Below are 27500 nucleotides of genomic sequence, written 5' to 3'. Positions count from 1 at the left end.
GGAAAATTGTTCTGCACCATACATTTGTTTTATTATTCTGGTAAGGGTCTGAGGTGTATAACATTATTTTAATGTACTCCAGCAAAGTTATTTTGATTATATACCAACATTTTGGGGTCATCATAGTCTGTATCCGTACATGGGTATAATGTATGCAATAGTCACAATATTGCCATAAGTCACCTGTGTAGTTGCACTTGATAACTTACTATTACTCTCCACAAGTAGTGTACCTCAAAGTGCCACACATGCTTAAAACAATAAAACACCGACTAGGAATGAAATAACAAAATGTAGGTCACCGCTAGAAAGAACTGTTTAACTGTAAGTGCTTTTGTTCATCCACATACAATGAACTTCTTCAGACAAATTAAAATCACACATCCCTCCCTCTCTCATTAAATACTCGTCAGCAATCACATGACAACAATCTCATTATATATAAAATAACAATACATATTAATAATATATAAATAATAATGCAGTAGTTAAAAATGTCCTTTAAGTAATACAATAAAATAAATGGGAAAGCATCACAACCAGGCAATCCATTACTTTTGTCACTTGACCTATACTATTAACAAGTGTGCATTTAATAAAATAGTTGTTACCTATCTAGACAAGCTCTTAAGTTTAAGAAAGCAGGCTATAGAACACTGCTCATTCAATCCTGGATAAGAATATGCATTTAATGCAATTTTCCACTATACTTCCTGTCTTTCAAGAATTAAACCTAGAGGTCCACCTCTCAGTCCTATTTTAACATGTTCGGTTACTCAAAATCTAAAATAATGCCCTGGGTTTTTTTGAACATGTTTTGCTAGTGCTTTTGTTTTATTCCCCTGATTTATGCTATATACATGTCCATAAATCCATTCTCTTAATTTATGCTCAGTCTTTCCTACATAAAACCCACTGCATTTTTGACATTTAACTAAATAAGCAACACCTCTTGAGTTACAATCAAATTTATTAGTGTTTTAAATTGATTGTTTCTGACAATCCCAGCCAATGTCTATAAAACTACAATAAGGGCAGGCTTCACATTTGTACATCCCAGGATTACTACTGACAACTTTCTGTTCTCTCTCCAAGATTGTTTTTAAATTAATTACTTTTTTATATACTATTCTAGGGATGTAACTAATTTTATATCTAAAATTATTATCTTCCATTAACACACCAATTTTTGGTTAAAATGTGTCTTATAATTTCAGAATCAATGATATAGGTGGTTATACAACTCACCTCAAACTTGTCCATTCTTTTACTATCCGTTTCCTTTTCTTGCGGTCCTTCTGAGGTAAGTCCTAAGGGGTAAGCACGTCTTAATATAGGGACAAAGTACTCTTCACCCCTGTTTGTCAGTACTTCATTAATCAATTCTTGAATAAAATGTAAGGGGTAGCCTCATTTCAAAAACATTTGTTTCAAATTACTACATTCAAGCAGGAAGTCAACCACCAGAGTAATCATCCTGGCTGGTTGAACTAGCTGCCCCTTTACTACTGATCTCTTTTGATGTAATGGGTGATTCCTGGTGAAATGCAGAAATAAATTAGAATAAGTTTTCTTCCTAAAGTAAGTTCAAATCCCTTATTCTTAACATTATTTCATCAACTGTCAAGTATAGCAATGCTATATTTCATGCTGATTTTAGTCCTAATTTCCAAGTCCCATGCTCTAATGATGCTTCTGAATTTCTTGCAGATCTTAACCTTATTCAACTATTTTTTGAACTATTGCCCAACCTATACTCCAAGTGGTAATCCATTTTTGATCTACTTGTTTGTTTGTCTTTCGGCTTTTTCCCGGTGAGGAGTCGCCACAGTGGAACTCCGGTCCGCTAATGATTGGCAGTAGATTTTTACATACTGGCTTGCCGGGCCTAACGTACAACCTTCAATAAAGGAACTCCCATTCACGCATGTCGCCACACAGAAGACGCTCTAATTGAGAATCGAATGAGCAACGTCTAACTGTGGGGCAACAACGCTACCGCAGCACTAATTACCATAAACCCAGCAATGATTTTGACCATAAATATTTCTCCACCACATGCAGTAATGATTGTTAATTACTGTGCCTTCCCAATTATCAATGAATCTTTTAAACTTCCACCTACTTTAATCTCATTGAGATCCAGACCCACTAATAGGATCACAGGTTCATAGGTGTACACTAGATTAATGACCATGGGAGTCTTTATAAGCCCAGACATGCTTCCTAGATGTATCATGCACGTTTTTGACCCTTAGATATTATTTTTAGGGGTATATGTAAGCTAGGGTATGGTTTATAGACTGCATCTGTCCATTATAAACACAGGTTCTAGTCCTGGGATGAATCTCAGCTTTCCCATCTTCTGGTCCAGGTTATACTTGAATAGAGTTAGAGAAGAACTCTGCTTTACATGGATGAGAAGCCTGTTCTGGAATAGGGGGAATTCTCCTGAGACACACACCTGTCCCCCCAACATGTCCTATGTATGCCACAAGCAAGCTTCAAGTCCTAAGCTTGAGTACTTCTGATGCTATTGGTTTTACAGATGTACAAAAGTTCCACAGTAGCGGGATTCAAGGATGCCTTATATGCAGGCACAGAATTTCTCTCAATAATCTGTAAAAGGGGCTTTGGGGCAATTTGTACAGAACATTTTGTTTACTCGATGTAGTCTTTCTGTGAGGAACTTCTGTGGATGTTCCATTTGTTACATGTGCTTTATCAGGTACATACCAGAGGCGGCATTGTGCTCACTGATGGGTCTTATGAGGGCTGAATACAAAGGAACAATGACCTCTTTGATTATAGATGTCTTGCCTTTGCTTCTAAGTTGAGCAACATAGAATGACTTCCTTACTACCTTAGACACATGTTGGTCAAAGGCCAGGTTACTATCCACGTCACCAAATCCCTGACTACTTGGTCCAGTTTTAGGGGTGTGTAATCAATGATGTAATTTCCTAGGGTAGCCAACATCCCAAAGAATAGTCTTATGCATTTCTTGGAATTGAGTGGCTTTGGCATCAGTCGTCTGTCTGTGTTAGTCCTTCCTGTAGGTTGTTAGTGTTTAGGAGGGATTCTATGACTACTCCTAGCTTGCAGTCATCTGCAAACCTGGTCAGCCAGAGTCTTTGGGCATTGGCTTTGACTTCTGAGAAATAAATGCCAAAAAGGAGAGGGCCCAGCACCTTAACTTCCAAACTTCCAGAGGAAAATGAAATAAAAAAAAAGAAAAATATTTCAAGACCAGCTACAACTGCCACAGTCACGGGAATAATTTTATCTCATCTTGAATATGCTCTGCCCTTCTTATGAGCAACCACCACCAAGAAAACTTACAGTCTAAATGTTATCACAAATAAATATATAATTTTATCTCCAACTACCTATCTAAGGAACACCACCATCTTATTTGCTCCCAATTAACAATTGCAGACGTCTCACCTGCTTCACTTATTTTCAAATTACTTCATCTCAAAACATTCTCTCTGTCAGCAAAATGTCCTAGTAAACCTCCTCCTTCAACATAAGAAGACATTGCCAATGAGGTTTTATCCTGCATCTAACTAAAATACATTGAACCAACTGAATTTTTTTCAAATCTAGCACCAAAATTCTGGGAATTGCTTTCACTCACCTAAAAGACCTTTTTCCTACTTGACAGTTACACCAAAATTCAAGGCACATCTTCTCAAACAAGATATATATCAATGTATTAGGCAGGTTATATCATCTAGTGACTCTTACATTACCATTTAATATCACAAGATCCTCATCTTCCTGTTATGGTTTTTCAGCACTGGATAGCCTTCAATGTGTTTACCCCATTTGTAAATATTTCTTCATCTGCCTTCTTATATCTAAGCCTTCCAGCACCAAGTAGTTCAAGTCACTGAATCTTAGTCATTTTCCTGTATATAACTAGAGAAGTCTCTAAATGAGAATATGGACCTAAGTTATATACTGCACAAGAGTCCTGAATAGATAGTGTAAATAAAATGTTATGGTAAAGCTAGGAGGAAAGGCAGTAATGAGAAACAAGTACTGGAAGTAGAGTTAAGAAGAGTATAACATAAATAAGAAGAAATAATAAATAAATGTAGCATGAAGGATTGGAGTAAAAGTCATCATATAATCATTTGGTAGCATTTATGTCACCTATTGTAAGATGCATAAGGAGAAGGTATGGTAATGGTATCTCTGGTAAGATAAAGTGACAAAAAAATAGAAAGAATTGCAGGAATCAGGAGAATGTTCTACCTAAAGGGTTCAGGGGTATCTACAACTAATGCCATGATGGAAAGTACATCCATCAGTACCTACATGCATACATACATAGATATGTACATAAATAAACAAATATTCATTTTCATTTGTTAGGGTAGAGCCCAAGCCATATAGTTTTCTTTGCAGATTTGGCCAAGGCCCTGGGTTATGAATAAAGCACTAGCAATAAACATAGTATTTATAGATGAGTGGATCGATAAATATAGACTGGCAGCTTATCAATAGCAACACCTCATTTGATTCCATAAGCATATACAGCTTTACACAGTTAACTACGTCAGTTACTAGAGTCCACAAATGTACCGGTAGGCAATCAACCTTAGACTGGATTCTTACCAATAGACCCACCAAAATTAGGATAGCCAATAGTCTTCCAGACAGCCTAAGTTACCATCAACCTACATATGCTCTCAGAAGTTATAATAAGCATACAATTTATAACAGTTTGTAATTCAAAACACTTTGACAAGCACACTTATCAAATCCTTAGCACAATGTAATTGGAAAATACTAAAAGCTGAGCCCTTAGACTCTGCTGTCACGCACTTCAATAAGATATTGCTAAAAATTCTCAATAACCTAGCCCCTCTATGTATCAAAAGGGTCAAATCCATTCCTGTACCATGGTTAAGAAAGGAAACTCAGAAATTAATGCTACAGTGTGACAAAGCCTGGAAACAATGAATCAAAAATAGAACACAAAATATATTTCAACTTTTCAGACAACTTAGGAATGGGACAAAACACCAGATAAAACTTGACAAGAAAACCTATTATAACATCCTCCAAAACAAACATAAAAACAACCAGAAACTCTTCTGGACATCAATAAACAATCTTTTACAACCTGGCCAATCTACCACCTCCAACCCTACTGTCAACAATACTAATGATTCAATTCCCACACAGCTTAGCAACTATCTTATACACTCTATGAGCTTGATTCCAAAAGCTATTTGAGGACAAAGCAGCACAAAAAAGTAAGAATTCAGCACACCAGCTGCAGATACGATTTCAGAAGACATGCTGAAAGCAGTCTGAGTATTTCGCTATTCTGGGTAGGATAATTACACATTCTGTGCACACCCATCTAATTCCAAAACACATTGTGTGCACCTAATGCAACTTAAATGCAACAAAATGCAATGCAGATTCTGTTTCTGAAATCTGAAATCGTCAGTGTATGCTATACGGCAACACAAAGAATGGAAGCTACTACTATGGATTCAGTTGTATTCCATAAGAATACCAGAAAAACAAAAAATAAATTAAAAAAATGAAGCTTGCAGTTAATGAACCACAACAGGCCATAAATGAGGATATGGCTTTCTGCTTTAGAAGACAGCAGCTAGAGTGAGAGCAAAGCTACAACTAAACTACTTATCATACCAAGAAAAATAATTGACAGGTACCGCCTAGACAGGCAGCTGGTCCAGGCTGTCGGCAGCATGTTTGCCCCACACATGTTTTTTATGGACCTCCAAGGGAATCCCATTCCTCTTAAAACCAAGGTGTGTCTCAGCCTGGGTGTACTTGCATCTGGAACATTCCAAGGACACATGGAGGATGCTTTGGCAGTGTCACAGACAGCTGCCAGTCATATCCTAGCAAAATTCCAGGCAGCAATGGATACACTTTCCATCTACCCTCATGGAGTGGAGGACTGTAATGCACCAGTTTTATAACATCGCAAACTTTCCTCATGTACTCAGTACAATAGATTACACACACATCTCTCTCAAGAGCCCAGTATATCCTGAAGCAGACCAATACATAAACAGAAAGGGCTGGCCATCCTTGAACTTCCAGCTTGTGTGTGCAGCAGATGTAACCATAACTAACCTCTTGGAAACACACACAGATGTGTCCATGATGCTGCCATTTGGAGGGAAAGAGGCCTGAGGTCTGCATTCCAGCAACATGAAATATCTGAGACCATTACAGGGTAAGTTCAGGAACCCAGTTAGGATGTAAGGTAAGGATATCCCTCCCAGCAATATCCATGTTGACAACATGTGTTTACTCCCAACAGGTGACTATGGTTATCCATTTGAGCTGAAGCCAATGATCCTGTACTGTGAACCATCCATTCCTGCACAGAGCACACACAACAATCAGAAATACCATAGAGCATGTGTTTGGTGTACTGAAACCTATGTTCAGATGTCTGGACATATCTGAGGGTGCACTACAATATACCCCTAAGGAGGCAGCGTGATAATGGTGTGTGCCACGCTACACAACTTTCTAACTAGAACAAGTGGCAGTCTTCCAGCTGCAGGTGTGGGTGAACTACCCCAAGAAACTCAGATGTCTGAAGATGACATTTCACAGGTATCAAAGGAGGAGCAGAAGGACATAGAGGGTAGGAAACAAGGCATAGGCAAAATAAAGTGCTGTCCCAGGCAACATGGCACTGTCTGACCCACAACTGTAAATCATGACAAGCCACACCTGCAGAAATACTCAGGTCAAACATAAATGTTCAGGTAATACCCCATCACAGCAGCACTGATTGCATCTAATGTCAATTAGTCAATAGATTTACACACTGAGCATCAGACATAAATACATAATCATAATATATAACATTATGAATTTATGCACATCTATCACAATAGGGATCATTAACTCAGGGCACTAATAATACAGGTATGCATACAAACTCATATAGTTTTATCAGTGTATGGCACACAGTAAGGGATACACATCAGTGTACCACATTTGTCTATCCACCATAATAATCTGCAAACAGGTAAACAACTCAGGACATAATTCAGAACTGCTGCTAATATTGCAAGCCAAATATATCACTAGAAAGTAGGGATAAAATAATTTAATAAATGGAATCAGCCATGTTCTTAAAACTGCCAGGCTTCAGTGTCCTCAGACTTGTCAATGAACACAGATGCATACCATTGTCATTATTCCCACATAGGAATCATTATTCTCATGGGGTGTGGATGACACTACCCGACAAAGTGAATCTGTCGTCTATGTTATTCTAATGTAGTCTAAGGCAACAACACTGACAGCTCACATCACAGTCTCATCTGTAACTGTATACTGTACTGCTGCTCTGACCATGTGGATGCTCAGGTCTTCTGTAACTCACATTAAGTATTAAATATTTATTCTGCTGCTTTACTGATAGATAGTGACTAGACCCAGGTGCCATTGCTGCTTGTAGTATCGGGGTGCTGCTCTCAGTCGGCTGACTGCTGTTGTTTTTGCAGTTGTATTTGCCCACCAATATATGCCTAGGCCCACACTAGTACTGCATGTAAAATGCAGTTTAGTACCTAATTTAGTTGCATTGAGTAACCCCACCACTGTTTGTATCTGATCCTATCTAAAATTGTCCTACCCTACTGAATGTGCACGCTTACAGCTTGTAGCCAGTTCTGTACAGCTCATCCAGTCAAGTGCACCATAGCTGTTATCTGATATAAATAGTGACACAGATGTACTAATTTTCCACTGTGCTGTATACCTTTTACTATTGTACCTTAATGCACTGTTGCTTTGTGTGATTTAAAAGCACAAAAAGGTCTTGATATTAACAATACTTGTGCCATGCACTATTTATTGTGTATACCTTTATACAGCGCAACACATTCATTCAAGGGCAAAGGAACCTTTATCTCAAACTATGAAGTGACTACGCTCTACAACTCATTGCCACAATTAATGATATGACTAAGTTCTATTTATTTATTGCTACAAAACGTAGAGCACATACCTTTACCTGGTCTGGTCACTGCTAGCCTACATTATATCTTGTCTAACAATGTCATCTAGTGGCTTGAAAGGCACAAATAGTGCATTTTATTCAACTGCAGCTTTAATATTAAGTAATTTACTGTAATGTACTTTCTCTAGTCAACCCCCTTAGCGGTGATAAATATACTGCAAACCACCTATAGCTCTACCCTCCACCTAATATTTACAGTTTTTTAAACTGTACTACAGCTCATTGTTATCTTTTTCTTTACATTTTAACAACCCCACCTAACTCTGACATCTCTCCTTTTCTTGTGAATACAGAGTGGACTAGAACAACCACACCAGGTCCCAAGTTCCAATTCAACCTCCTGTTTTTCCAGCCTATGAACAAGCGACCTCTCAAGCTCCTAATTTCAAGCTAAAAAAGGTTAATTTTCAATGTACTTAATGTTAACACTCCACCAGGGTTAGCAGTGGCAAAGTGATTTCTAGATGAAGCCTCTTTCCACCCCCCCCCATTGTGACTCCCACTATAGCCTCCTAACTACTCGCTCCCTATTTGCCTCCAACTCACTCCAGTACTCTTGGACTTTAACAGTCTGACCTCTTCTTCTTGACCAACTGGAAAGTTTCCTACAGTCAACAAGCCTCTGGCAAGACTACCCTTTACATTGTTTGAATACCAGCCCATCTCTGTTCCCTCCATAAAGCACAGTCTTCTGCCAAAAGTTTATAGATTCTCTCTGTAAGTCACCAACCTGTATGGCTTGGTGTAGCCCCATTCAGTTTGCCCTCGCTAACGCTCAGGCTCACTCTACTCCCCTACCCTGCCCCAATTCCACAAACACCCCCACTACTCATAGCTTTATCCTCACTCCACATCACTTGACTTGCCTGCCATACCCACCACCCAATCACAGAAAAAAACCTACAACTATTAGCCACACCCAGATTCCACTAAACTACCACCCCCTCTTCTCCAACCAAACAATTACTAAACACACTCTTCTACTCAACTAAACCAACTATTCGCATACCCCTTCTCTCCTCCCCCACCCACATCCCCACACTACACAGACCAAACTGACACCAAAACACCAATCCTCCACTCCCACTCCCATACCATCCCCATCCTTCTGCTTTCCCTAACCACATGTCTCTACATAATTACCATTAGTGTCACTTACCACCACCCACTCATCAATATGCACTGGAACAAATCTCCAACCTTTCCTCAAACCATAAGTAACCCTTACATACTTACAAACACACATCCAGTCACCAATCACCCTTTCCTCTTTCAACTAAACTCCCCAATCTATTACACCTCACAAACCAAAAAAACACCCAACCTCAAACATCACTTCTTAATGGTACTCTACCTTAAAACTATTGCCAACATTGCAGCCCAACTACTACTGGGAGGGGACATCCACCACAACCCTAGTCCAACAACTAGCTCCAGTGGCACACCCAACCCCAACCCCCCTTTCAAGCACAAACCCACCGAAATGCTTATACTGAACCTAAACATTCGTAGTATCTTGACCAAAACAGAAGAGTTACATTCAGGTATCTCTCTATACAACCCATATATAATGGTCATCACAGAAACATGGCTTAAACCTCATATTAAAAACAACACTATAACCCTACCTGACTATAACATATTAATAGTAGACAGACCACAAAGAAGAGAAGGTGGCATCGCCCTTCTTTACAAATCCAACTTAAATGTCCAACTTCTTCAAAAAGAAACCCCATATTTCGACAATGCTAAGACCCTTTTCACCAAACTCCTACTAAACAAGCACAAACAACTAAACTTACTCCGTATCTATATTCCACCAGGAAACAACTTTAATACCCTAGAATCTATACTCCACTGGGCATCCCACTCCCTCTCCCAGGAAACTATAGTCCTAGGTGACACCAACATTGACTGGAAAAGAATACACTCACCAACAGCCACTAACCACATAAACCTGTATAACTTCACTCAACTCATACACTCACCCACAAGAATAGACAAGACTACAAAAAGGGAATCCATCTTGGATTGGATCCTCACTAATCAACCCAACACTGCCCACCAATGTGGGACACTGTCTGACTACCTCAGTGACCAAAATCCAGCTTTTCTCCTTTGGCACAAACTTAGATATACCAACCCACCATCCCTGCTACAAACCTGCTCCCAAAAAAACTTCCCCTCAGGGCAATTCTCAGAAACACTAAAATCCTGCAACTGGGCCCCCCTAAAAACCCTCCCTCTGGATAATACAGTAGAATACTTTAATTCCACATTCCTAGAGATTCTAAACCAATTAGCCCCACCCAAAACAATTAGGGTATGCAGCAACCCTGCCCCTTGGATAGAGAAAACAACAAAGATCTTATTTAAGGATAGGGACAAAGCCTGGAAAATCTGGCAACAACAAAAAACACCCAAAACTAGGCAATCCTTTTCTGAACCTAGAAATAAAGCAAAAAAGCAGGTAAAGTCAGACAAACAAAGCCACTATATTTCTTTACAAAGGAAAGATAGCAACAACCCACAAAAATTATGGGTTGCAGTGAACAACATCCTCCAGCCCAGAAAAGCCACTACACCACCACCAAACATTGAAGGCATTGACCCTAGCATATCCTCAAACTTCAATAACTATTTTACCTCCTCCATACAGAAACTAGTGAATGATCTGTCACCCACAATCCAACCACAATCCCCAAAATGCCAAACTAGCTCCTCCCTTTTCACTCAAACCAGTACCAACATCAACCATCCAATAACTCTTAACCAAACTCAAACCAACCACCCTCACTGCCAACCATCTACCAGCCAAATATCTCCAAATTGCATCCAAGGCCATTGTCTACCCCTATCTCCCTACTTATCAATACGTCCATTTCTATGCACCATTCCATCCTTGTGGAAAACCTTGTATATCATCCCCCTCCACAAGGGAAGCCCCTCTATTGACCTCTCCAACTACCACCCATTGCAATCCTATCACCCTTATCTAAGATCCGATAAAAATTTATCCAAAACCAACTCCTCACCCCCTACTAACCAACAATGTAATATCTAAAACCCAACATGGATTCAAACCATCACATAGCATTAACACTGCCCAAATTAACTTCTCCAATACCATAAACTCGCATAGGAATCAAGGGAAACTGGTTTCTGCCCCCTTCCTAGATGTATCCAAGGCATTCAACACAGTTTCCCATAACCTGGCTCTCTGAGCTAAATCTTGATAACCCCTCCCTGCAATCATTCAACAATCACCTAAGCAACTGCTTGCAGTCTGTCAAATGGGCCAAATCCCTATCCCCCTCACTCCCCGTCACATATGGTGTCTTTCAAAGCTCAATCCTAGGCCCCCTTCTCTTTAACATATTTACAAACAATCTTCACCTAGCAATAAGTAAACCTAATATTGTTCAATATGCAGACGATACAACCCTAATCTGCTCAGCATCCAACATCCATCTACTACAAAGTAAAGCCCAAAAATCCTTCACTGAGATATAAAACTGGCTAAAAAACCACCAACTGATATTAAACCCCCCAAAAAACACAGCTAATGCTATTCCAACCAACTAAACACTGTGACCCCACCTTCACTATCCTCTCAGCCAAAAGCACCCTCATCACCCCAGTAGCTGAGGCTAAACTACTAGGTGTCACTATTGACCAACAACTTAAATAAAATAAACACATATCCCAAACCATCTTTAAAGTCCATAAAAAGTTAGGATGCCTATATTGTAGCAAACAATTCCTTACCCCCAAGTCTAGGACTGCCATAGCCAAAACTCATCTCTTATCAACACTGCTCTATGCCTGCCCATTTCTAACCAAAATCAATAAGACTGACCTGAACAAACTCTCCACTTGGTACAATAAAATAGCTAGATTCACTGCCAATGCTAAATCACACTCTCACCACTGTCAAACTCTATAAGCTACACTGGTTAGAATTGCCAAACCTACTACGCTACCACCAACTCAGCATCGCTCACCAAATTCTATACCAACCAGCGAGAACCCCTGCCTTAGCTGGCATAGTAAACTTCCACAACTCCAACAGGGAACTACGATCAAGTAACAAATCCTTGACTGAAGTCAATCCATGCAAGAACAGCTCTGGAGAAGCCCTATTCTCCCATGAGGTTGCAAAAGCATGGAACACCTTCCCACCTGATCTCAGGATACAGAATCATGCAACCACATTTAAGGACCTCCTTAAAACCCACCTCTATGTTAACCCTCTTTGCAATTGCAAAGACCCCCCCTCCCCCGAATTCCCACCGGACTATAGGCCATCAAACCCCTGAAGCCTCCAGTGCTTACATTATACTACCACATATGTGTATTGTACATTTTGTAAATATTGTAAATATGTACCTACTTCTAGGTACCTCATGTTTATATATTGTACTATTACTGTGAGACTTAGGATCTCATGAATGGATCATGAGTTTGTTCTTGCATTTAACTGTAAATATTGCAAATATGTTTCTACTTCTGGGTACCTTAGGTTCAATATTGTACTATCACTGTAAGATTTGTGATCTCCTGACTATATTATGAGTCTGTTTTCCATTTAATTGTTTTTTGCCTCACATGTTAGCAGTTTTACCACTTGTTATTAACCTATGTATTTCACCTTGTAACTTATCGGAGCTTTTCTCCCCAGGACTCTGCTGAAAATGGACAACTGGTGTCCAGTTGGATTTTATCCTGGTAAAACAAATGTTAAATAAAATAAAATAAATCTGCCCCTACATGCATGGAAAGACTTGGCCCATATTACTCCACAGAGCAGACTGATGGGGTGATACTGTCATGTGGAGTGAAGCAGAATGATTGTGCATTAACTGTCTGGTTCTGACTCCCAAACCCAGAGCAGATAGGTCATCTACAAAAGTGTGTGCACATTGGAGCATACACATTAATGACTGATGGACAATGCTGATTCTGTTGAGAGGAGAGTCTGCATCTTACAAGTGGCAATCAGCTAATCAGTCAGGGCACGCAGAACCCTACTTGTACTACGGCACTGCTGTGGTACTATAGAGTGCAGGGATTCTACTGACTATGCCACAGATAACATAATTTTATTCTGTGCAGCCAGTGATACCATTACCTTACCGTGTCTGCACTGCTGTCCTTCAGGAAACACACCCAGCTGGTATGCAGCATGATCCATGGCACTAGCAAGTGCACTGATGTCAGATCCATGACATTGATGGCACTGTTTATTTGCTTGTAGGAGTAGGTAGACACCCTCTGACACCTGCCCATTCACACCAGCTGCATACATGTCTACTGTGACAGGCAGTTGTGGGGAACTGTCAACATCAGCAGCAGTCTCAATGTGGATCTGTTATTTAGAGGTCTCTTTCTGTCCACCATCTGATGTCCCATCATTGTCAGAATGGCTGGAAAAGTTTCCCTCCACATCTGTGGCTACTGCTGCATCTAGATGACTGTCAACAACTTTCGCTGAACTGTATCACCATGTCACTGTGCCAGGGGCACATCAGATTCTGCATCATGATCACTGGACAGGCTAATGGAGGATATAGGTAGTTGATGTGGTAGAAGAAGAGAGAAATGACACAGATCAGGAACATGTGCTTACATAACATGTTGTATGTCATTAAAGACATATGACACATACATCTCATTGCAATGTTACAGATCATACTGACTTATCATTGAATCTTAGAATCTACATAACAGGGAGTTGACAGATTACATATCCAACATACATGACAGATGTGATGAATGCAGCCATAACACACACCTGACAAGTCCTTGTGGGAAGACAGTGTGGTTGAAGAGGGATGAATTCCAACTACTGTAGAGTAACAAAAGAGTCATTACCAGCATGAACCATTCAAGCAGTGTTAAAACATAGACATACCACTTGTTTGTGCACTTGATGATGATATAGTCTGCCCTATGAATTGGTAGAATGATGAAGTATTAATGTAAAACAACAACAGGAGTAAAAGGAATAAAATATATGAATAATAGGTACTAGCATACCACTGACAGACTCCTGCTGTTGTGAGTTGGTATGTTGTAGTTCCTGCAGTGGTAATGTAGAGAGAAAGACAACACAGTCATGTACTCAGGCAACAAAATGCTGACAGCATAACATAGATGATGCAGTAACAGGGGCTGTGGATACTCACTTGATGGACATTGCTCCGTTTGGCCAGATGTCCCTGTACAGAAAACCAGTGACATTAATATCATGTATCACAGGTCTACTATGCATTGCTGCAACCAATGAACCTGCTGTAGTAATATACCTGGTCTATCTGTGCTTGCACCTGCATGGCTTGGGCTCCCAGTGGATGTACCTGTAGTGTACAATGTTAGGGGAAATATCAATATGACAGTAAACAGCAGTTCCATGACATAAAGCTGAGGCAATAACAGGTAGTGGTCACAGTAACACTGTATGGAGATGCTCACCTGACATTCTCTGGTGTTGTGCAGAAACATATGGACCTGTGAACATTAATGAAGGCAGTGTTACATATGTAGGTTGCACTGTTCTGTCCATAATGCAGTTGTATGATTACATGCCATTATACTTACATCCATCATTATCATCCTGTTTGGATTTGTGTGCATGATTCACATTCTCTGCTATAAATCTAAAATAAAAATGCATGAATATGTATGCAATAGCAAAATGTGATGAATTACTCTATATTCATACATGTCATGCAAAGGAAGACATTCATGTTTGGCCTGCAACTTCAGCTTCTATCCAACACCCAGATATACATCACTCTGCACTCACTGAATGCATAAAGTCAAAAAGTATTATCTCATCAAAGGGGGTCAGTGGTGGGCCACCACTAGTGATATCCCTTGATCTTTCATACCATTTTATCCTGTTGGCTGTATGGATGATCATGTCACAGCATCACCAGCAACAGGCCTCACTGGATCTATTGTGATGTCCAACCACATTAATCATGTTGATGATGTCAGCTCAGACTTTATTACTCCATGCTATATTCACTGCCTATCAAAGGAATCTCCATCCATGTTGTCGCAGGGCATCTATCATAATGTAATTTTCCTGTGGTTAGAAATTGTCACCTCTAGGTCTGTTTGCCATCTGAAAGAGAGTGATATGTACATATCCATATACATGTGAGGGCTCAATTATGCAGATGATTATGTGGCTAGCTTATGCCACTGTAAACAGTATACATTCCTGTAAAATGCAAAAGTCTAAGAAACACTCACTGTGACATACAGTGATGTGACATATATAAACGTACCACAAAACCACAAAATGTCCAGACAGCTCTCCACCAAGTAAACCAAGAACAATATAAACGTATTACAATGCCTGCATACATAACAGCTGTAAAATCAACATAATTTGTGATATCTGTAGAGACTGTCTGTGGGATCCAAACTCCTTACATCACATGTTCATTGAATGGAAGGCCAAACACAATAACATCATGCCATAGGAGTTTTCCCACATTTTGCTTTAAAGTAATGCACAAATGATCAATTGAATGGCTTACGGAAAGTAGTGGAAAACCTCAGTGTCCATAAGTATGCCACAGAGAGTACTGATTGTTCTTCTATTGAACCATTAGTTGTAAGACTTGTGTTAAAAACCATCAATGAATAAATATCTGTAACAGCAGAAGAATATAGTACATATGGATACAGTTGGAATCCATAGGTTTCCATACATACATACAAAACAGCGTATATGGAGTCATCCACAAGATATAAGGATAATCCATAAATTCATGTTCATGTACTTTTTACTTTTGCAATGTAAATCTGTCAATACAACTGCATGTGGGAAATTAATGCATGTCCTTAATGCAGATGGCAACATCTGTATGCAAACAGGTAAATCAAACAGCACTCCAGTAAGATACAAGCATTTGTCTTAATGCACACATTTCCAATAAAAATAAATCTAAGTAGATACATCTGAGAAAGAGTAATGTCAACAGAGGTAATATTTACCAAAACAGAAATGCTAGAAGGTGCCAATTTACCTTATCAATTACCTATGATTCAGGTATAACTGAAAGTAAGAGCATCTAATGTGCATTCATCCTATAAGTACAATTTGTGCTATACATAATTAGTGAGGTTTATTAAAATTCCAGGTTTTGGAATTGCATTTGCACACTCCTGTATACGTTTTATTAAAATCTGGTGCAATAACCAACAGTTCAGCACAATGGGAAAGTGCTCTGTCCAAGTACCCAGTAGGTATGGATAAACATTACTATGTGTAGTACATGCCCATTATCTTCCAATGATCTGATAACATGACATAAGTACCACTTTTAAATATTGATTTTGATACATTTACAGATCAGACCATTACTACCTGCAAACTGTATGGGACCACAGTGATAATTTTACTAATTTTATTACATTACATTGGAGTATCAACATTATCAAGATGGCTATTTCCAGGAAGCTTTGACATATCCGAGTGACCAAATGGACAGAGGAGGAGACTACTCAGAAGCTGACCACCTATAGTAGCGAGAAGTATAGGATAAGAGCCAGGCCAAGGAATTTCATTATAGTCAGCATTTGGAACCAGGTTATGAGGAAGCATCAATGACATATGGGTATTTACCACACAGAAGTTCAGGTTTGCCACTGCTATGACGACTTGCATCAGAAGGATGAGAAGCAGCTTCACTGGAGGGTCACTGAAGTGCAGCGACAACCCAGTGGATGCCTACTGTAGTGTCACAATCCTATGTATACCTGACCATTCCTATGCAATTTAGAGATATACCTGTGTCACAAATATATTGCATATATGGGTTTTATACCCATTAAGTAGTTGTTCTGACAATTAACTCATCTGGATAATTCAGAAGATGTGGTGACTGCTCTCCATGTAAGTATGGGCTCTATTCCAATTATGTTAATTTATTTACTAATGTTTAAAAAATAACTACTACTAAACATTATAGATGTACATCTGTCCTCCAAGTACTTTTGTCCTCCAACATATAACAGCATAATTTCAAACATCCGCTATAGTCATGTATCACTGATGCCTGTAGTATCTAGGCCACAGATGACTATGCATTTAGCAGTTATCTCTTATACTACAAAAGTATCACCTACTCTTCCTGTGTATGTGTGAATTGTAACTCATAAAGAACTTCTTTACTTCTTTCATCTTAATGAAATGAACATTCTTATTACAGTCCTGTTTGTTTACATGAAGAGTAATGCCTGTCGGACTCATTGCACATATGTTTTCAGTTATGTATTTATAGCTGTAGGAAGTAGAGAGATGGAACCAAGAAAAAGCCTGCAAAAATTAACTCACCAAATATTTAATGTGTCCAATATGTGGTATGACTTGATACCTACTGTCAATGCATGTCGATATTCCACTGTATTCTCAGTGTTAAGACTACACTTTGCTTATATCTACTTCATGGCATCACAGTGCCTTTTGTATACCACCTTGAAGGAATTATCCACTTTGATATAACCATGTTTTCAATATTAAAGGAAACCATGTTTTCAAAAGTTAAGAACCCAAGAATATAAATATAAGTATGAGTAAAGAGACTTGTAGATTGGAGAATAAAATACTTGAAATTTATTCAAAAACACAAAGGTAGGTAAGCGCTTTCGAGGCAATCCTCTTCATCAGACCTTCGCTAGAGACTGCTTACACCTGTTGCCCTTAGGCTTTCGGATACTGGCCAAGGCTCTTGCCACCCTCATAGTGCCTTTCTTAGGCAAGGCTCAAAAGACAAACCCACTGCCGTAAATAGCAAAAGTAACAAAAAAACAGGGTAATGCTACTCAGTGCCAGAAGTCTAAACCTCAAAATGACTCGAGGCACTCCTCAGTATGGAGAAAAACTGATATATGTGCAGTAACAGAAACCTGGTTTAAGGCTCCAGAGAGCATCCCAGCAATGCCAGGCTACAACTCATACCATACATTTTGGCCACAGAATCCAAATCAAAATACAAAAGGCGGGGGCGTATCCATATTCATCAATGATACCCACACCTCCAGGTTAGTGGCACAGCATGATGCTTCAGAGATCATACACGTGCAACTAACAACAGGCAAAACTGCAATTCAAATTATAGCTTGCTACAGATCATCCACCATGACCCAGGACCCTCAGTCTGCTTTTCTGGAAACACTGGGAAACATAAAGGTCCTACCAAACACCCTAATATTGGGTGATTTCAATTACCCAAACATTAACTGGGAGAACTACTCAAGTACTAACTCCCTTGCCCAACATTTCCTAGAATTTAAAAACTCAAATGCCCTGGTTCAACTGGTCAACACTCCCACCAGAGGTAACAACATATTGGACCTGGTCATCACCAACATGGGCGACCAGTGTTCCACACCGGAGGTCAACCCCTTGCTGGTTAGATCTGACCATAAACAAATCACTTTGGATATCCACATTCCACCCCCACCCCCGGACAAGGAAACCACCATGAAAAACTTTTCAAAAGCAAACTTCACATTACTTAAGACCGATGTGGAAAGTTTCAAAACCCCCATGATGAAGGACAACGCTGTCCAAGCTGCAAAATCCTGTACTAATGCATTCTACGGGCACCTACAAGAATGCATGGATCGTGCTATCTCAAGCAAAACCAAGACTCACTCCTCCAAGAAAAGGAAAACAGTCTGGTGGACTCCTGCCATAAACAAGCTATACAATAGAAGGAGGAAACTAGTACAGAAAAGAGTAAAATCCCAAGAAGGGAAGATATCCTTAATCAGTATCAGCAAGAAATATGATCCCTCATAAAATCATCCAAGGCGAGCTTTGAAAAAAATATTGCCAAGGACTCTAAAGATAACCACAAGGCATCATTTTTTAGCTATGTCAGGAATCTAAGTGGCAATGCTCAGATCTGCTCAGAGTTAGTGCAGAATGGCACAAAATACACTGAACCGTCTGATATCACCAACATCCTGGCAGACAGGTTCAGTGCAGACTTCACCCTTTCTCACCCCCAAAAGGGCCCATAACCATACCAGAAGAATGTATAGTCCCTGAAACCACAGACACTAAGGTTAAAACAGCCCTCTCCAAAGCCAAAAACACAGCATCAATGGGACCTAACCTCTCTCCTAAACACACTGTTCAAACTCAGCCTCTCCACAGGCTATGTACCCATAGAGTGGTGCACAGCAATGGTTATTCCATTCCACAAAGGTGGAGCCACAACAGACCCCAGAAACTATTGCCTTATAAGCCTGACTAGCTTGGTCTGCAAGGCTATGGAGTGCATCATCATGGAACTCATTAACAGACTCATTGAGAACCTCCAAACACTGGACCCTACCCAGTTCAGCTTTGTTAAGGGCAGATCATGTCTCCTAACCCTGGTGGACTTTTTTGAGACAGTTACCAAGGCTATAGACAAGGGAAAGGTGGTACACACAGCCTACCTAGACCTTACTAAGGCCTTTGACACCATTCCCCATTCTGGTATTATAGACAAGCTCACCAGCCTGAACATAAACCACTACATCACAAGATGGGTTGCCAACTGGCTCACGGACAGAATCCACATGGTGAGAGTTGCGGGAGCTAGGTCCAACTCTAAACCAGTTACAAGTGGTGTTCCCCAGGGCTCTGTCCTAGGACCCCTCCTGTTTGACATATACTTCTCAGAGGTACAGGCAAGCACAGGAGGACTATGGCTGATCAAGTTCGCAGATGACTGCAAACTAAGGGCTATAACTGACACACTGGCTGACACAGACATCCTCCAAAAGGGTCTCACTGAGACGGATACCTGGTGTCAAAATCATGGCCTCAAGCTAAATGCCAAAAAGTGCATAGTCATCCCCTTTGGAAAAAACAAAGTACCCACAAACTACCACATAGGTGGTAGTCCCCTAAATATTGAAGATGTAATAAGGGATCTGGGGACCCAAGTAGACAGTAATCTCACCTTTGGTAATCACATTTCCAAAGTGGTTAGAAAATCCTTCTACGTGGCCCACCTAATCACAAAAGGGTTCGCATCCAGATCAAAAGAGGTCATTGTGCCCCTCTACTCATCACTCATCAGACCCATCATAGAGTACAATGCCCCATTTGGGATGTACCTTACAAGACACTGCAACAGCTGGAAAGACCACAGAAGTACCTCATCAAGAGGATCACTGGCCTCAAACAGATGCCCTATGCAGCTTGACTGAAGAAACTCCAGCTGTACTCAGTTGCATACCGCCTACTCAGAGGTGATCTCTGCCTGACATACAAGGCCATGTCCAACCCAGAATTGATGGACATGCTCCACCTAAAGAAAACCTTATCCCCTTGAGCCACACGCTCTAAGGATCTAAACTGCACCACAACAATAAATAGGACATGCTGGAGGGATAGATTCCTATCACAGAGACTTCCCATGCTTTGGAACAAGATTCCAATCTATATTAGGCAGAGCTCCTCGCTAACACTCTCCAAAAGAAACCTTGACGAGTGGATGGGAAACAGAAGGTTTACCCCAAGGGTCACTTCAGTGGCTCTACTGGACAGAGGCACTGGGAATTAATCTAAGGGAGCGGCAAATGCCAACACATTCTGGCAAGGCTTATAAATGCCTTTGGGCAGATAGCCTAGTACCTACCTATGAACCTATAATCAGCAAGCATCAGCAGAATATTTGCATTTTGAAGGCCACCAAATTGCTAAGAACTATAGGGAGGTCATACATACAGTTGTAGACATACAATACTATTTGTACAACATATACTAAATTATCATGTTTAACAGGCTGGGATTGTGTATTTGATTGAGCATTATAACTATTCATTACTGTTGTATTCCTTATATTGATGTAGAGTCAGCCAATTACCATGCTGCCTGGGTAAGATGTTTGTCATATGGCTTGCCTAGCTTCCACAATATTGTCATCTCACTTTGTTTTCACTTTAACAGTGTCACTTGGTAGCTGATCATATGACTCATTACATGCAGAGAATACAATTTACATTTACACACAGACATAACTGCTCAGGGAACATACAAGGAAAAAGAATGAAAATAATGACATGCTCTCAGACACTCAGCTGAGGCAGACAACATTATTAAACACTGCAGGTCTCAATAATAATGTTATCTTAATGTTTACCAGCTTTTATTTTGTCAAATTTCAGTTATGTTAATATAGCATGAGGCAGTGTTGGCCATGACTCCATTCAAATGGCAGGATATGTTACATTTGCTTTCTTTGCATATGCTTGCCATGCTTTATGCAAGCCAACAGGGGAATGTTTGGGTGATGTCATGATTTCCACTGGTAAGCTGTGTTATGCACGTCATTGCACACTCTGGATAGAACTGCTCACATTGGTGAGGGATACAATCTCCATGACATGTTCTTTTATTTCATCTTCATATTTAGATAATATATTTTGCATTATGAACCAGTTAATAGCAGCAATTGTGTTGATTATAGTTGTGCAACTTGATAAGGTGTTCACCATTTCAAATTGAACTGTTTTTTAAATAAGAACTTTGCTGTATTCTACTACTCCGTCAGATTCATATTTGTATTTGCAAAACTCAGATGTGGATTTGAAGTTATTTAATGTATGTTAAATTGTAGATGAGCACATCAGTTTCAAGTTAAAGTCAGCTATGATCTTCATGGAAATGTGCTGCATCATAGACATTTGCTTTTTTTATTGTTATGGATTTGACTACTAACATATATCACATATGGTAGTATACTGGGCTATGGTCCTAACATATTTTAACATTTCATGAGAACTATTTTCTACATGTTTATTGTGTTACAGTGTTTATGTTATACAGACATATAGTGTCATGTACGCATATGTAATTTTTGTACTATGTAGTGATTTATCTTGAAAGAGCTTTGGACCCATGGATAATCTCCTATCAGACATAGATGATGAGTACATACCAGGCTGCTGACAAAGTCCTCAGTTGATGATGATGATAATAACGATCATGACAAGGAAGCTGGATTTGCCCCTGCATAAGTCATCATGACTGCTGCACCCCAGAAGAGACAACACCAGGAAGAGCAGAGAGACAATTATCAGGCAGAGATCCAGGAGTTTGTGACTAATGTGTTTTGAACTCAAATGAGGGCTATAATGGGAATTTTTTTCCAGGATATAGAATGGGCTATGTGCAACTCATTCAGGGAGATAGCCCAGGAGCTCATTTGTGAGTCTCATACCCATCAGGTCCATAAGTATTGTCTGTGTGCTTCATTTGTGTTATGCTGCTGACATGCTGATTGTCCTATAATTGATTGGACTGTATACGCAGTCTTGTGCATTCACACCATGTAGCTGTCATGCGTATATGTTACATGTGCACACATACCATGCAGATATCATCATGCAACATTTAATTATGTTACATGTTCCTCCAACATTCAGATGTCCATGCATTGTGGCTGTTAACCCACATCTGCTCCTGCAACAATTACCCTTTGAACATGTGTTTTACTGAGGTGAAACTGTCAGTCAATGGATGTTGTCTGTAGTCCAGCACTACCACTGTGGTATGATTAAGATGTGTGTATTGCCATACCATGTATGTGAAATAGAAGGGCATGTAATTTTCATGTTTCAGATGACAGTTGTCATGCTGTCCCACTGGCATGGTGTGTTGTTGTGTGTCATGTTTTGGCAATGCTGATGCCAGGTGGGGTCATATAAGGGTATGTCATACCTATGGGCAGTTCTCCTTTTCTGACTACATCATAGGATCATAGGATGTTGCTAGGTTAACAGCCTCAGGACCCTTATAGGCATCTTTAAGTTCAATCCATGTTCCCAAGGGTGTCTGGTTCAAATCAGTACCTATTTCCTCTGTCCAAGAGGGTCACAGGTGGAATCTCAGGGTGAATTTCAAATGCAATTTAACATTAATGTATATGCTGTGGTAAGGATAAGTTTTTCATTAACAGTACATTATGCCTTGTTTACTCTGTGTTGCATTTCCATATCCTTTCCTTATTCACATAAGTTCACACCTTCTGGCAATATTTGTACACAGTAATGGATGAATGGATGATTGCACATGTCTCTGCACATAGTTCAATCCATGCTGAAACACCATTGTATCCTGAACATGTGAGCATTCACTGACTTATCACTGATATGCTGTAGTGATGCTTACAGGAGTGTCCTCTGTGCAGTAATGATCAGGGTGTATGACATACACCTGCAGTTGTTTACCATCACCATGACATGATATGCGTATGTGACTGAAATTTTTAGATTGCTTATATAAGCCTGCTGATGTTACACAATTGCTCATTACTGTGTATGTTTGATTTATACATACTTATTTTGGTGGATATCAGCAATACAGTCTGCCCATGTGACAGACATTTGTCATTTGTTTAAATGCATTTTAGGTTGGCTTTGACAGGGTCTATATTATATAGTCCAAGTTTCAAAACTTCGAACCTCACATGAGCGAACTTATATGAGCGAAGTTCAAAACATCGACTATATAATAAAATTAAATAAAAGCTTACCTTACCGTTCTGAGCCCTGCACCCCCCACACCCCCCTACTTAAATATACCAACTCCGAGAACGCACTTCAGTGCAGAAAGGGACAATTTCCCATTCTGCGCATAAAACGCCATTGACTTTCACCTTCGACCTTTCCGACGTTCGATCATATGATGTCGACCATCATCTAATATAGACCCCTTTGACAGCACTATGCATGCTGTACACATGCATTTGCAATGTGTACCCTTACCTGGTTGTCCTGCTTTATCATCGTCTACCTTGATGTGGGCCCAGGTTGTCCACCTCACTTTCATGTTCATATTTACATAACCTATTTTGCAGATATTTTGCCTTTGTTCCAGTTATTGACCATTGTCATATATTACTTTGCTGACATGGTCAACATGTGCCAAATGTATGGGTGTTTTACAGATGCAGGACATCTGCACATAAGTCATTGGCTACTGCTTGCAATACATTTTTGTTCTTGTGTGTGAGCCAGTGTATGAGGTTGAAATCCATATGCATAACTTGGTATTTTTGTTAAGCTGTACATACATTTTTTTCATGTCATGGGTGTGTATATGAGTACTGACATTGCTTTCATGTATGCTCCATTTAGGCCATAGACACTCATACATGTACCTACACCTGTGTGTGGCCTTTGACATGGCCTATGTGCACCACATATACACATTCCATTATACATTTATTTGGGTAGTGTACACCTACTTGTATGTTACTGTTTTGCTGTAGTACTGCTGTTTTGTACTGTGCTTGGTTGTTTGCCTTTCACATGCAAGGACCGATGTTCATTTCTGTCCTCTGCTGGAGTTTTCTAGAATTCTTAAATCTATATTCACTCACATGTGATGTTGCTTGGCTTAACCTTGCACTGCTGACAGACTAATTGGATATTTGTTTATTTATCCATGTACTGTAATCCGTACTTATTACCCTCCAGCACACATCTACCATTTGTCATACATATCCAAGTATGACTGCCACACAGTTTGCAACATGTCATGTTGTGTTAGTGCATAGGTATATGTTTTTCAGAATTTCACCATGGATGGTATTCAACCCCCACCATGTTTGACAACTTTCCATAGCCAATGTTGTACAGTGTGCTGACTGTGAAACTCACCTGTCCTTACTGTTTTTTCCAGCCTATCTCTGTCATGTGTTGTGTGTGGGTAAACTTGCTGTGATGGCCTTTTCCTCCTCTTTCCCTATCCTTACCTTTTCTTCTATTCTTAAAAAAATAAAGAAATGGGGACTATCTACACCAGAAATATCATTGCCCATACCCCTCTGGCTTTTCTCTGATTTTCCTATTCTGGCATACCTCTTGTGTGTCCCTCTTTTTCACCCATTTTTTTCTGTCTCCCACTTTCCCTAGGTGTGTGCATTACCTGTGTCCCCCACACAAGTCCTGCTCCCATTGTTAGCTAATGTTAGCAGTGGAGATGTGGCCATGATTGCCCTTTGCTTTTATTAATTTTTTATAAGAAAATGTACAGATTCCATTGGAATCTGTAAGTGATAGCTAGCATATTTTAACAATAATACACATATGATGATATTCTCTAGTTGTCCTTAAGTCCACAGGAGAGATGCTGTTATGGACATGTATTTAGGACTGTCAGGATGCTTGAATGGTGAGATTTTTTTCATAACTGTGTTAATGTACATCATGTTTTGACATTAATACTTGTGAGTAATAGTGTGCCAATACTGTTGAGATAATCTGTTGGGTGCTGAGATATTCGGAATCTACTTTGGCACATTTATATATTACACTTTTATCTGCAAATTTGCCACTGATATCAGAATAATGCACTAGATTCTGTGAACTTTTTGGAATTTGGCCCTACACACACACACACACACACACACACACACACACACACACACACACACACAATATATACTATTCACTAGTCTCCATTTATTTTTTATCTTAACAGTGTAGGGGTTTGGTGGTGGGTTTTTATTTATTATTTATCACTGGATAATGGGTACTGAATGTGTTTATGTAATGTGAACTACCTCTTGCATGTCCTATGTGTTATTTTCTTTCTTACGTTATTCGTTGATACCGCTGTATCTGTTATTTGCACTCCATTTCTCTCGTGAGCTGACATTTGTAATTTTGTTTAGGCTGCATTTGTGTGGTCCTAAATGACAATAAAGTGTCTTTCAACCTTTGAGTATATATATATATATATATATATATATATATATATATATATATATATATATATGATTTTACATTTACTATATGCATTGAATGGAGTTTAAATACATGTACATCCATGGGTTTTAACATTAAACCTTTTTAAAATCTAAGAGCCTGATGAAATGCACATCTAAGTATATTTTATGGAGTATAAGGAGCTTCTAGAATTCACTTTAAAATTTACACATACTGAGTGTACTGGCTTATCAAATTAGTGAATGAATTAAGAACATTTAGTACTTCCTTAGTGTCTTCACATTGTAGCACAAGACTAAAATTAAATTTAAGGATACAGCTAATGTATCTGTTGTTGACCTAGTTAGAAGAATTGCTCTATTTAAAAGACAGCTACAACCAAGCTATAATGTCAGACCTAATATAAGTCCATAATATTTCAAGATAGTGTTTGCAAAATTAAGATGCTAAAAAGAACTGTAAACTTGGATCAAAGTAAAAGTCTGTATCTTTAGTATTAATGGTAGCTGAGGTAAATGATTCAAGATTTAGTGATTTAAGCTATATGGACAAGTTAAAATCAAGACATAAAAACTGCCTAGTGATTGTCAGCAAAGTATTTTAAACATTCCAATCAACTAACAGTTGAATAAAATTAAATCACATTTAAATAAGAAAGTGAAAACAAACACAAAAACTGAATAAAAAAACAAAGTAGTGAACTCATCTCCCAGTCACACTCAAACAGTATTCCCAGAATGATCAAAGGAAGCAATGGAACAATAAAATCCTTTTATTAAGTGATAAAAACACTGATAAAATAACTGGTAAGTGCATTCATTTAATAAAGTAAAGACACATACACAATTCTTTGGGTTTTGTTGTGTCTGTGGTACCTTTTAGGCAGGCTATGGTGGCGAGTTCATTGATTGATTTGCATTTTTCCATCCAATGAATTTGAACTATTTGAGTATATAAGGAAGTGATGTAAAGAACATGGTGTCTGATGAAGTCTAATACTTTATTAAATGAAAGCACTTACCAGTTATTTTATCAGTGTTTTTATCACTTAATAAAATGATTTTATTGTTCCACTGCTTCCTTCAATCATTCTGGGAATACTGTTGGAATGTGTCTGGGAGACGAGTTCACTTCTACATTTAAATAAGAACTTATTGAAAACATAATTATTTTAATATATTCAAAGTATAAATTGAATTTGAAATCGGAGTACTTTTAAAATGTTAGGCTGAATACTGTTGGATGACCTGCCTGTCTCACAATTCTATAGGATTTTTCTTTTTTATAATGGCACTTTGTACTGTTAACATTGAATAACCACTCTTAGATAATATTGTCTCTCATTTCTAAAATGTGCTGACATGAGGTACTTCTCCAGCTTATACTAGGGAGGATAAAACTGGGAATTTACACATAAGCCTTTTTCAAATTTATTTTAAGGATCCAGAAAGGAACTGAATCTTAAGCAGCCCCTTTAAGTTTTATCTTGCTGAAGCTCACTTGTTTGTGTCTTTCGGCTTTTCCCAGTTAGGGGGTCGCCACAGCGGAACTCTGGTACACTAATGATTGGTAGTTGATTTTTTACATACCGAGTTACCAGCCCTGATGCACAACCTTCAACGAAGGTATGCCCATTCATGCATGTCTCCACACAGAAGACGCTCTAGCTGACAATCGAACTGGACAGCGTCTTACT

This window comes from Protopterus annectens, chromosome 14.part0 (assembly GCF_019279795.1).
Source record: "Protopterus annectens isolate FY-2018-M chromosome 14.part0, PAN1.0, whole genome shotgun sequence".
In the NCBI taxonomy this organism is placed as follows: domain Eukaryota; kingdom Metazoa; phylum Chordata; order Ceratodontiformes; family Protopteridae; genus Protopterus; species Protopterus annectens.
The sequence above is the reverse complement of the archived record's forward strand: the minus strand, read 5'-3'. Positions refer to the sequence as shown.